Source organism: Gossypium raimondii, chromosome 1, assembly GCF_025698545.1.
Source record: "Gossypium raimondii isolate GPD5lz chromosome 1, ASM2569854v1, whole genome shotgun sequence".
Lineage (NCBI taxonomy): Eukaryota > Viridiplantae > Streptophyta > Magnoliopsida > Malvales > Malvaceae > Gossypium > Gossypium raimondii.
Window position 1 is genome coordinate 18,868,338 of NC_068565.1, and position 8,805 is coordinate 18,877,142.

The 8,805-nt window shown below is 33.8% G+C and overlaps 1 non-coding gene across 1 annotated transcript; it reads right to left on the minus strand.

The window, feature by feature from the left end:
• Positions 1-7,849: 7,849 nt before the first annotated feature.
• On the minus strand, positions 7,850-7,956 carry LOC128032758 (small nucleolar RNA R71). Its single transcript, XR_008189068.1, has one exon. It is a non-coding gene; the product is annotated as a small nucleolar RNA R71 (small nucleolar RNA).
• Between the last annotated feature and the right edge of the window lie 849 nt (positions 7,957-8,805).

Genomic DNA, 8,805 nt, shown 5'->3' on the forward strand with positions numbered 1-8,805 from the left:
TCGAGACGAGGTTTTTTTTAAAATAAAAGCAAACTCATGCGTCGTCTTTGGAACTTTGAAGAATCGTGCTCTAACTTACGGGGTTTCGATTTCCTCATTGAACCAAGATGGCCAAACATTTTTAGTTTTCAAATTAATAAATTTCAATAAAGATTATTTTTAAAGGAGAATCGTTTTGTTCTTTTTCATTCGACCTTAAGAAATAAAATAATTAATTCGGTACCAATTTTGGGTGTTACGAGGGTGCTAATCCTTCCTTGTAAGTAACTGACTCCCGAACCCGTTTTTCTAAAACTCGCAGACCAAAATCGTTTTTTTAGGTGATCCAATCACACTTCAATAAAAGATTGGTGGCGACTCCCAATTTTCATTTTTGTTAAGTCGATAACTAATTTTTGTTTTCAAAAAGTGGTTTCGACAAAAGCTAAACACCGACTAAAGAAAAGCTTCCTTTGAATATGGAAACCTGAGTATAAGTTAACAAAGCTTCTTAAATAAGTAAATTTTTTTAATGGTATTAAATAATTTCTTATTATTTGATAATATCAAAATATTTTGGTTAAAATGCTTGATTACTATATTTTATAAAAGTTGTGGATTTAATCCTTGTAATTTATTTGATCATTTTAGTTCTTATACTTTTCAAATTTCAAAATTTTAGCTTTCACCAAACGATAAATGTTAAATTTTGTTATTTCCAAAATCTTATGCTCCAAATATATTATTATATGTGCAATGTCATGTCCACTTATTATTTTCACGTATTACTCACTAAAAATCTAGTTAATGAATTAACGACTATCATTTAAATCAAGATTGAAATTTCAAATTTTGAAAAGTATAGGGACCTAGAATGTGGACTAAATCTTCAACTATTTGCACAGTAGAATACTAGTGGTTGAATTAAGCCAAACGAATTTAAATCTTATTGTTTGGGTTAGGACTAAATTTTCTGTAACAACCCACCCGATGTAGATCATACCGATATCCTGTTGGTGTATAATTGAGTAAATCAGAGTAGTAATGGGGTGAATTATCAGTTAAAGTGTTAGGTTAGAGAGTTGCGTGAATTTATCAGTACGCCCTTGTGAGGACGTATTGCTATAATTCACCATTTGGCGAACTCTAAGATTGGTGAACTCTAACGGTTTGGCAAACTCTTTTCTGAGACGATTCGCTAACCCTAGATGTTCTGGGTGAACTTGTTAGTTCGCGAAGCGATAGGATTGTTTTATGTGGAAACCTAGCTCAGTGAGTATCGTTAAAGTTTAGTTGAGACCTAGTTGGAATTGAACAAGAGTAATGTTGTAACATCTCTCTTGGCGGAATTCTAGTATTCGAACACTATTTAGAGAATGGGTCAGATGAGATGAGTTAGAAGCGAATAGTGTTAAAATTAGTTTAAAGGTAAGAACCATTGTGCGTGTGCTTGTGACACCTTAATGTTGACAAACATTAGGTTAGAACGAAATGAATAATAAGTCGTTAAAGAAGAGATAGCCCCTAGAAACCTCTATTGGCGTGCATAGGATAGGTAGAGTCTATTGTAGGTAATGAAGAAATAAGTCTTGCATTAAGAAGTTTATGTCAACAATGAGGGCATTTAGTAACGATGGCCTTGAGTCAGTTAAGTTATAAGGAAACAATAGTTAAAGTTTAACTGAATATAAACAAAAAAAGTTAAGAACCAAAGGAATGCACTTGATTAGTTTCTTGGATTTTGTAAGATTTGGAAAAGACCACCAATTGACTGATGTGACATTTTTTTGAGTTCCAATAAAGTCAAGGGACAAGTCCAACTATGTAAGATAAGAAAAATATCTTATCTCTCTCCTAGGGAGAGCAAAATCAAAGGAAGATAGGAAATCTTCTCTAGGTTAAAGGTCTGATGAATGGCAAGCCCTGTAGTCTATAGGAAAGCAAAACGTTATCCACCCCACTAAGATTTTTGACGTATATGAGGGTGAGCAGTCTATAATGAAACTTGATGCAAAACATCATTAGGAAAGGATGCCCAATAAAGCACATAGCGGACTCAAGTAATAAATTTACCGCCAAGAAGGCATGATGTACCAACGCGTGATCAGTTAAGCTATCAGCTACGCCCTAACGAAGGATGGGTTAAGCCGCTAGACTGATTATACCTATATGTGTTTCTTTTACAACTATCATGCATTTAAATATTGATCATGAGGATTATTACACGTGTCAAACATCTACTGGAGAAAAGGAAAATATCTAGTTAAGCAATTAAGTGCTGAGAACTGTTCATTACTTCCTTAGGAAGTATTCTCTACCTATATAAGGATGAGTTGAGTGGAGAAACCCTCTCATCCTTTAGGATAAGCTAGGAATGAGAGGATCAGCTCTGAAATGCCCCTTGTATGGTAAGTTTCTTGACCTTACATGATAAGCTGCTGGAGATCAGATCTGTTTAACTTGATAGAGTAAGCTTGGTAGAGCTTTGCTACAAGATTTTAATGTTGGAATTAAAAGGAAAAATGAGTTAGGTGAGTAGAATTTGATGAGTTTTTTGTGGTTTAACATTTAGGGGCTATCGATCTACTTGATGGAAGCCCAAGACCGATGTTTGAATTTGCCAAAAGTGAGTACTGTGAAGCTTAACAAGGTGAGGATTAGGTAAGGATATCGTGAAGGTTCTGTGAGTACCTTGCGAATCTCTAACTGGCCTCCTTGTGTATACATGTATATTTGTATGTTTATATTTTGATTTCTTTGTGTTTATGATTGTTTTATGAAATGAGAAATAAAGGCATGCAAATGTGATATGCCGGTGCTGTGAAGCTGAATGCTTGATAAGCTATGCTTGTGTGATATATTGATTCTGTAAAAATGTGTATCTGATAAGTTTGCATGTGTGGCTTGATGCCTAAATGACAATGCGCCTCTGTTAAGAAAGAGAAATGTGTGCATGATGAATGTGTAAAGAAGGCGTGAGCCTAATGATATGTTTCTACTCCGCAGAAGAAAATGTAAGCGTAAAGAATGCATATGAAAGTATGTTTATGTCCGCTATAAGTATGTACATGTATAAACACACTTGAAATAATTATGGAGTCTCTGCATGAGTAATGTTGGGATCACCAGTACACCCCATGGCACAGCAGAAAAATTATTCCGGCGATCCACAGCCAAGGATCCATGTACGAGGAACGAATCGGGTTGAAATAGGGTTGAAAATATACCTTCTTTAGTGAAAACTTTGAAAGAATGTTTCTAATTTGATGTCGATTCCATGCCACAACGAAAACGTCCCGACCTCTACGTAGTCCACCCTGTCAAAAACGAACAACCACATTCTCTTAAATTTTTCGTAGAGAATAAAAAATAGTTGTTAGACCTTTATTTTATTAAGTGGGTAACCTTAACACACTAAGGGATTATCATCCTTTTATCCTCTTTGATATCACATATTAAAAAGGAAAACTAGGACTATTCCCTTATTAATAGAGAAGACAAATGAAAAGTTAGAAAAATGAATTATATTCTTTCTAAAAGAATACTAATTTCCATGTCTTTTATATTTTGATCAAAATTAATTAATATAATTGTTTATATTAACAAATTCGTAAAATATATTTAAATCAAATTCATATATTAATTATATTCTTTCCAAAAGAATATTAATTTTCATGCCTTTTATATTTTGACCGAAAATAATTAATATAATTAATTTCGGTCAAAATATATACAATTAATACTTTGTATGAATCAAACCCATATATTAATTATGTCTATGTTCTTTGTATGAATCAAAATATATACAATTAATACACTTTTTAGTTTAATGTTTAACTGTCAAATTAAATTAATTCAAAAATTAATTTAATTCATTTGACAACTAAATACAATACCAAATGTATTCAAATTCTGTTCGTTTCAACTATAGGGTGTGACCCTGTAGGCTCTTGTAACGTTGGTAGTAATAATAGAACATTTCTAACATTACGAGCAATGAGTGGCATCTAGCAATGCATCATTGCCACCCAAGTTAGAAGAAGTCGTGATTTGACATAACTTTTTTTGTGATAATTTTTTCATGTATTATATCCTTTTATCCTTAATATCTAGATTGGACACAAGCCATGGAATAGTCACACTTGTATAGTCCAATCTCATATTTCTTATTTTTCTGAGCAGACTACAATAAACTAAAAAGTGTGATATCTCATATCAACTTATTTGAGTATGGCCATGCATTTCTAATCTCACTCCATCAAGAGGCCTAAGATATTGCTCCCATTATGTAGAAGGGATAAATCTTATCTTGATCAATCATATCCCACTACATGGATTGTGGTATATCCAACATTAGTCTTTACAGTACTACTTGCTACGGTGGACGTTTTGGCTGTATAAAAATATACGACTTACATTGTTAGGACAATGATGATCTCAAGTCTGAGAATCATATACATAGTTATCACTATGAGTAATATTGTGACTATTACATAATAACCCAAGAAACATACTCATAGCGGGTTAGTCCAATATGTTGTTCTCTAACACATAGTCATGTATTGATTTTGACATCCCTATATCAATGACAATTCTTTGTCATCAATCAACTACACATTAGTCTCAATGCATTATTGTTGTCCAAGCCCGCAATAATACTTGACTAAGGACCTTTTTAAGAATAATCATATTTTCTTAGGACTTTATTACAATTCAGTTTATTTATATACATAGAAAAAGAAACTGAAATAATAATGGCAATGCCTTATATTAATAAACAAGGTAAAAATGAGTATGTGGTTACAATCATATCATAATTGGTCTTGGGGCATACTTTAACAATCTTCTACTAGCACTAAGACCAATCAATCATATATCTAATACCAAGTGACTTAGTGTGATGATCATGCTTCTGCTGTGTTAGAGGCTTTGCATATTTCCACTTCTCCTCAATTAATGATTTCTCGAATGATATTAAAGCGCCTAAGTATATGTTTGGACTACTGGTGAGATCCGGGTTCCTTTGCTTGTGCAATAGCTCCGTTGTTGTCACAACGAAGTTCTAGAGCATTTGATATGCTAGGCACAACCCTTAGTTTAGATATGAACTTCTTGATCCAAACAACCTCTTTTGCAGCCTTACTATCTGTAATATACTCGGCCTCAGTTGTAGAATCAACTATTGTATCTTGCTTTGAACTTTTCTAGCTCACAACACCACCATTAAAGTAAAACACAAAACCTGATTGTGATCGTGAATAATCCTTGTCGGTTTGGAAACTAACATCAGTGTAACCTTTTGCACTTAGCTCTTCCTCACCTCCATATATAAGGAATGTATCCCTTCTCAAGTACTTAAGGATATTTTTAACTACAACCCAATGACTTTCATTGGGATCTACTTGGTACCGACTCGTCATGCTTAAAGCATAATATACATCTAGACGAGTACATAGCATGGCATACATGATAGATCAAATAGCCGAAGCATATGGAATCTTACTCATACGTTCTCTCTCTTGTGCAGTTGAAGGACAAATTTCCTTCGAGTGTGAAATACCATATCTCATAGGCAAAAATCCTTTCTTAGATTCTTCCAAAATGAAAATTTTCTATACTTGACCTATGTATGTACTTTAGCTTATACCTAGGAATCATATTAATCTATCTCTATAGATTTTGACTCCTAATATGTATGTAGCCTCACCCAAGTCCTTCATAGAAAACCAACTTCCTAACCAAGTCTTAATAGACTGTGATAACTTTCGAAAAGAGTTACATTTTAGACCTTTAAACTGAAGTATTCGCTTATAATTAATAAAATATGTTTACAATTTAAAATTATTATTAGAGCATTGCATACTAAAGCTTGGATTGTGTTTCAATTGTAAATTATGTTACTTTGAACTGTTGGAAAGAGGTTTGGTAGTCTTTGATTGTAGGTGCAGGTAGAAAACAAGAAAAGAGAAGTAGAGGAAGAGAAAAAGAAAAAGAGATGAAGGATGTGAAACATTGCCATGGCAAATAGTGGGACAGATTGCCAATAGAAATGCCATGGCAATTCCAAGAAGATGACGCTGCACTCAATCCAGGTCACTCTCAGTCAGCTATATGTGTACCAGATAAATCACCCTAAAAAGAAGAGTAAAAAATGTGTGCTGAGAGGGATGGATCTACCCTATAAAAGGAGGAGAGAAAAGAGAAGAGAAGAAAAGGACACATAGAATGTGATGAGAAAAAGAAAAGAAAGAGAGGAGTTACTCTCTCTGTAAAAAAAATCAAGTGGAATAATTTAAAAGAGAAAGAGAAGGGAGTAGCTAAAGAAGGGAGATAACATACGCGAAAGAGGGGAAGTGAAATCTACCCTGGGTTTTGTGTAGAATCTGGATAAGAAGTTAGAGTGCAACAAGAACTTCCTACAGTTCTACACTTGTTCTATTTTCTTGGTGTTGAATTCTGTGATTCCTGAAACTTGAAATATGTTGATGAATGATTTTTTTTTGGATTTCATTACCCAACCCAGGAGCTAATTATCTTCGGGTTAGAATTATTTTGGTGAATATTGAATTAACTGCAATACTCATGACATGCTTATGATTAAATTTATTGTTTCATCCGATTCTTGTTATTTGGAATGGATACAAGCTCTAAACATAGTTGATTGCATGTTCATTGATACAAGTGAATACTCAAAAGAATATTCGCAACGCTCTAGACATAGAAGATGCAATCTATACAGGTATAGAACGTTAGTTGGATTATCATTTGTGAGTCTTATAGACATACATAAACTCCAAATAATAATAAGAGTTTAACTTTCGAAAGAAGTAGACTGCAATAGTAAATATCTGGGCAGTAGTTTAGTCATAATTTTGTCATGGCATTATTATGTTATGAAAATATTCATTGAGTAATTCCAACCTTTATCATTCAATAGTAGAAACACTCTCTACTTGATTTTTGTGAATTGCCACGACATTTGAATTGTTTGATCATTTTTTCAGTTATATTAGTTCATTCATCAATTCCTTTCACCAACTTATACTTTGTTTATTTTTCAAAATTTCATTCTTTAAATCTTCAGTAATACTTACCAATTCGAATAAACTTTCGATCTCTGAGGAGACAATACTCACTCATCATTATATTACTTGAATCGACATGTAAACTTGCACATTTGCATTATTTACACGCAACAAGTTTTTGGCGTCGTTGTCGGGGATCAACAACATTGATGAAAATTGGTTTTTTTATTATCTGCTTAATTTCTTTTAAGTTTAGTTTAATTAGTTATTTTGATTTTTCTTTCTTACGTTTGTGCTAGTGCACGCATAGAAATATTCTGGTGAATACTGAGTATTGTTTTGATCCAAAGATTTAGAGAACCTTAAGGTGAAGGAGAAAATAGTTGAAAGAAATTGAAAGAATCAGAAACGATCAGGTTAGAGAGAAGCCACTACATTAGGAAAGAAGGGATATTGATATTCCTCGAATCATAGATGACAGGGATAGACCTATTAGAGAACATATACCAATCCTAGATGATTTAAATCCAGGAATTGTCAGGCCACATATTCAGGCTCAACATTTCAAATTGAAGCCATGACCAAATGCTGCAAACAGTGGGGTAATTTAGTGGATTGCCTACTGAGGATCAAAGGTTGCATTTACGACTCTTTTTGGAAGTCTGTGATTCATTTCGACAAAAAAGAATTCCTGAGGATGCTCTGCAATTAAATTTATTCCCTTACTCATTGCGTGGTCGTGCCAGAGCATGGTTAAATGCATTACCATCAAGTATAGTGGCATCTTAGAATGAGTAGTGTCAGAGGTTTCTGCTAAGATATATAATCCTCCTAACATGAATACTAAGTTGAGAAACAACATTACATCATTTAGACAATCAGAGGATGAAACATTATATGAAGCATGGGAGTGGTTTAAGGAGCTACTGAGAAAATGCTCGATGCATGGTTTCTAGCATTAGACACAGATAGAAATGTTTTATTATGGATTGAATGCTAATACAAGAATGGTTGTCGATGCATCTGCCAATGGGACTTTACTTGATAAATCATACAATGAGGCTTATGAAATTCTAGAAAGGATAGCAAATAATGATTATCAATACCCTACTACTAGAGTTGGAATTGACAGAAGAGTTGCAGGAGCAATGGAGCTTGACACAATTACATCTCTAACAGCTCAGGTATTTTTTTTAACAAAAATGATTAAAACACCGAAAAGACCATCTACAGTGCAAGAAATGAAAGCAGTAGAGTTAGCATGTGTTTACTGTAGAGAAAATCATGTCTTTGATGAATTCTCTTCAAATCCAGCCTCAGTTTATTACATGGGAAATTTTATTCGCAACAACAACAACAGCTCATAATCCAACACATACAATCCGGGGTGGAAACAACATACAAATTTCAGTTGTAGTAATCTAGGGGGAAATACCAGTAATGCCATTCGCCAAAATGTTACGAGTATACCACCTGGGTACAATCAATCATTGCCACAGTAAAATGCCCAACAAAATTCAGCTTCAAGTTCTTCATCTATGGAAAATTTATTGAAAGAGTATATGGCCAAGAATAATGCTATCATTCAGAGCCAGGATGCTTCTTTAAAAGCTCTGGAAAATCAAGTAGGGCAAATTGCCAATGCATTGAATTCTATATAGCAAGGAGCATTACCGAGTGACACTGAGAGTTCTCGATCTAAAGGGAAGGAATAATGCAAAGCCATTACACTTAGAAGTGGTACTTAACTACCAGGAGTTATGAATGATACTATACCTGAAGAAGGAAGTGCAACTATTGC